The following is a 5,058-nucleotide window of genomic DNA, read 5'->3' on the forward strand; positions in this document are numbered from 1 at the left end:
TGGTGCCGCTGCTGCTGCGGCTCCGCGCTCTGCCGCCATGGCTCTGTGCAGCACTGCGGCTCTGACTCTGACCTCCGCGGTGGCGGCAGCACCACCACCGCTGCCTCGGGCCAGATAAAATGGCTTGGCGGGCTGCATGGCAGCCCGCGGGCCGTATGTTGGACAAGCCTGCTTTAAATCATCATAAAGGCATTTAAAATGGGAGCACTCACCTATATTAAAGGGAGTTAACCTGTCCTAAGCACCCACTGAACCTTTTAGAGTTATGCCACCCCAGGTGAGGTTTGTCTTTGCTCTGTCTTGCCCAGGTCATTCTAGTGTATTGTTAGTTCCCTGGAGATAAAGCAGTCAATTTGTTGTCCTCCAGAATCCCAGGATACACAGCTCCTGTCCACTTTACCCCTTTTCACTCTCCAAATGTCTAGAGGTCTTCCCCCCGCCATACCCCCTTCTGCCCCCATGTCTCCACACTAACAGCTAGAGCTGCCACTGCAGCGAGAGCCTGGAGCAGGGGGAAATATGCTTTCCCTGGATCCAGAGACTCCTTACTTAGCCACTCTGTGGTCTGGCCTGGCAGCTCCACTCCTGGCTGTGGGGGGTTATCCCAGCTGATGGGTGAAGCATGCCTTCCTGTGTCTAACCCTCCAGACTTCCATAGCCCCCTCACCCAGGATTGGACTGGGGGGGGGGGGTTGAGGGAAAGCTAGCTCCCCACTACTGTCTGAACCAGGGGAGTACAAGGGAAAAGAGCCAGGGGGATGTAGGAAAATTGCGATTAACTTCAGGTAAACTGAGTTTAACTGAAGTTTTCCCGTGCCTTGCACCTAGCTTAAAGGTACAGGGAGCCCTGAACAAGGCTTGGGGGAAGGGGCTAGGATGAAGCAGGGGTTATGAGGTTTGGCTTGACACTGCTCTTTGCAGGCAGCTGATGTGGAACCAGCCGCCTGAGCTCCACTCATCAGCCTCCTCCCTCCTAGCATAGGTGGGACTGTAGAGGACTTGCTGGAGGGGGGGGGGGGAACTGGGCCCCCCCAAACTGCCCAACTGGGGGCTCAGCAGGCAACTAGTGCTTACCAGCCCCTTCCCATCCACCCCAGCCAGGACAGGACAGGTAAGCAAGACCTGTTGTGCCTCAACAGCAAACTCTCCCCTCCACCCCCCGCTTCCAATCCCATACCCAGCCTTCCCCAGAGAAGGCAGCATCATAGGGACTCATTGGACCAAGCTGACATGGGGCCACCCAGCTGTGCTCAGCTAGGAGGCCCTCCAGGGACCAGCCTCTTACCACCACCCACTTAGAGAGTCTTTCTTTTTTTTTTCAGTTATTTAATTTCAAATGAAGATGCTTTAAATAATTACATATAAACACTTTACGTAACCTTAAAGGATTTATGCAGACCAAGGTGGGCTGATGCTGGGTCTTTCCGTCACTGCTGCAGGCCGACCACATCATCATGCCTAAGTTCCCTTAGCCCTGCAACCCGCCCTGTTTCTCACCTCTGCTCTGATGTGTGCTCAAGCCATGTAGCAAGCATGCTGGTTCTCAGCCCTGTGCCCTGGCTCTTCTTCCCCTCCCCCAGTATGCCAGGCCAGGCCAGCTCTCTCATTCCAGCCAGCATGGCCCCAGCCACCCCTAAGCAAATTCCTCCCCGCCATTTCACCAACCTAATCCCAGTTAAGTGACATGCAAGATTTTGGTCCTTTTTTTTTATTTTCAATTTTTTTTTCACTCCTTTCTCTTTACAGGTTTCCCTCGCTTTATGCTGTACATGCGTTCCTGGAAAACAGCACATAACTTGAATTCGCATAAAGGGAACCTATTTTACCATGTAACAAATAGAGATACGGTCCAAGACCTCGACTTTACTGACCCCCAGACCCACTTGTACAGGACAGTTTCTACCACTTTTACAAGATAATTTCAACCACTTACAAGACAATATTGGTACTCACCAACAGAAGACAGTACACACAAGCACGGGGCACTATCATAATGGGGATGGACAGAGATGACCCGAGCAGGGTGCGGGGCCTGGGGCAAATTGGCCCATGCGGGGCCCCACCCCTGCTCCGATCCCGGACCCAAAGAAGCTGCTGCTGCCATCGTTGGCATTGGGGAGGGGCTGGAGGGTAGCGAGCAGCTGGATGTGGAGCTACTGCTCTGCTCATCTCTGTTCTGCTGCTGTTCTGCCCAGCTCTGCGGGTCCCAGGGCAGTTGCTCTGATTTGCACACCGCTTCCCCCCCCCGGGAGGGCCCTAGAGATGGCAGCTACAGAAACATGTCACAGACAATGAGCAAGGAGCACAGATCCACACAGGAGACTATATTTTGGTGCATGTCACTCCCACAATGCACCACACAAAGCAGCTGACTGGGCTTCCACCACACCGATTGCACAAGAGTGAATTTACCTTGCATGTAACGAATTTTTGGTATAAAAAGGGTCATTGCATAAGAGTGAATTTGCACAATCAGAACCCACATAAAGCAAAGGAAACCTGCACTTCTCCAACCTCCCCTCTTGCTTCAACCAGCTTTTCAGGATTTCTCCCCTCCCATCCTTTGCTCTGGCTGGGCTCCTGTTGTGGGGGGAGAGAAGCCACAGACCCTATGTTGGTTTCTTCACCTCCAAGCTACGTGCCACCCTTCCTCCGGCTCCTCTCCCACCCCAGAAGAGGGTGAGTCCTGGCTCCTGTCCATGCCCCTGCTCCCCAGGCCCTCTAGTGGCAAATCCTGTGGCAAATCCTAGTTGTGCAGGTTTGAGAGGACATAAAACCTTAAGTTGCGACTGCTCTGAAAACGCTCTAACTTCATGATGACCTAATGGTTCACAGATTTATAATGTTTTAAAGGTAACCTGTACAACATCCTTGGAGGCAGGCCAGCACTAGGACTTCTCTGCTGCTGCCACTCTTCCCCATTGCAACACAAGGAAAGCTCCCACTACCACAGCATGGAGAAGCCCCTACCATCAAATGCCACCAAATCCCCATGTCCACAGGCTGGATCCAATTGCTTTGTGGGCTGCATCCAGCTCCCAGTCTGTCACCGACCCCCGCTTTAGAGAATTAAATAGCCTTCCCACATCTTCCAATGTGTGGAGGCTGAGGGAGTGTAAAGTCACAGGCCATGGAACTGGATGCAGCAGAAATACATGAAAATACATAAAAAGGTTGTTGGTTGTAGCTGTGTTGGTCTAAGGACATAGGCAGACAAGGTTCTTTGGGTAGATGTAATACTTTTTATTAGACCCAACTAAACAGCTGGAAAAAAAAATTCTTTGCAAGCTTTTGGGCACAAATTTCACCACAAATTAGCTGCTAACCCTCCCTGCTGGTGCACCCTCCCTACCTGATCATTTGCTCTGCTTTCTGCTCCCTGGCTTGTCTGCTACACTGCTTCCTGCCATACCTGCTGTTGTGCTCCCTGCCCCTTCCCTGACCTGCCATGTGTGGTACCACTTGTGGCAGTTGTGCTGCAGGTTGGCCACCCCAGCTTAGAATACCAGGGGAAGGGAGGAGAGGTCAGGGTTGTGTATGAGGGGCACTGGCAGCACTGTGAGGCAGGGCTGAGGGGGGAGTGGGGAGATGCTGCAGTTAAAACATTGGTCCTGGTGTGTTGTTTAGCATGGTTGGGGGCTCTGTGTTGCAGACAGCAGGCCAGAGTAACAGCACAGATTATCTCAGCCTGTTATCTTACCCCTGTGCTTTGGTGGTAATGAAAGTAACAGTTCATCTCCCCAACATGGTATGAAGGGATTAATAGGTGGAAGGTGATTAGGGATAGCTCAGCAGGCTGGGGTATGTGGTAGAGGGTCTAGAATTTAGCAATGGCCAGGGTAGAAGTTGGGGGCCTGGGTTGCTGGGGACTTGGCTGTTGACTGGGGCTTTGGGGATACTGTCGGATTTGGGGGAGCAGGGGTACAGTAGTTGGATGGGGGTGCCTTGGAGGGGTTGCTCAGGCAGTATAGATTGTCACTGGAAGCATGGTGGCCTTGCCTGATCACATCACACAGGTTACCAAAATAGCTATCAGAGTGGAACTACTTTGGCTACTACAGCTCCATTCAGGAGTATCAGTAGTTGTACAACACAATTCCATTCCACCACTGCTATTCGGGCCCTCTGCCAAATTCTAAACTCTTCCCCTCCCCACCCCCTGCCACCCAGCCCTCCCATGTTGGAGAGGTGACAGAAATATGAATAGTTACTTTCCTATTACTTCCAGAGGCCACCAATTAGTGGCTTGGTCTGTCCAATTCCTCCTAAAGGAAGCCGTAAGATTGCTGAGAGAGAAAAAAAACACATAACTGACACCATGAATTATTAAAAGCTCCTCCTTGTAACAGAAGAGGTTTAGGACTTTCCTAAATGCAGTTTCATGCTGTTAGAAAACACAGTAGATGCAGTCAGGGATGTAGGGCCAGTTCTACAGGATTTGAACAGTTAGATGCAGTATAATAATAATAAATCAGTGGGGATATTCAGCTGAAATGGAGAAAAAACAGGAATGGGACAGCATAAAGACCATAAGCTTCTTTGCTCTGTCTTGATAGGTCTCTATATTCTGCCCTTGACATAGTCAAATGAGGGAAAAATTCTGTACAGGCAAAAGAAAGATGAAAAGGAATAATCACAGCCTTCTAGGAACTAAATGTGCCAGGCAGAAATGGGCTCAAGAAAGGATTCTTTGAAACAATGCTACAAATTTAATTAATGTGAAAAGCACTGATGAATCCCAACAGCCTCTTCCTAGCAGCCAGAGTAGTTAATGTGGTACTCAGTTATTCATAGTGTGAAATTCATTTTTGATGTGCTACGAAGCAGAACATTTTGCTACTTTTGACAAGTGACAGAGCTAATAGCATCTAGGGAAACTAGGTTCATGGTTTGGCAACCATTGATCCTTCCAGATCATGGTGTGTGCGTGAGAGGTCACCCAGACCTTCAGCACATATGCCTAGGCAGGAGTATGGAGGAGTGGAGGCTGCCAAGACCTTCCATCCTCCCTTTAGGCCATTGAGGCAGAACCCAAAGGCCAGACTGTCCAGATGTTTG

This window comes from Alligator sinensis, unplaced genomic scaffold (genome assembly GCF_000455745.1).
Source record: "Alligator sinensis unplaced genomic scaffold, ASM45574v1 scaffold215_1, whole genome shotgun sequence".
In the NCBI taxonomy this organism is placed as follows: domain Eukaryota; kingdom Metazoa; phylum Chordata; order Crocodylia; family Alligatoridae; genus Alligator; species Alligator sinensis.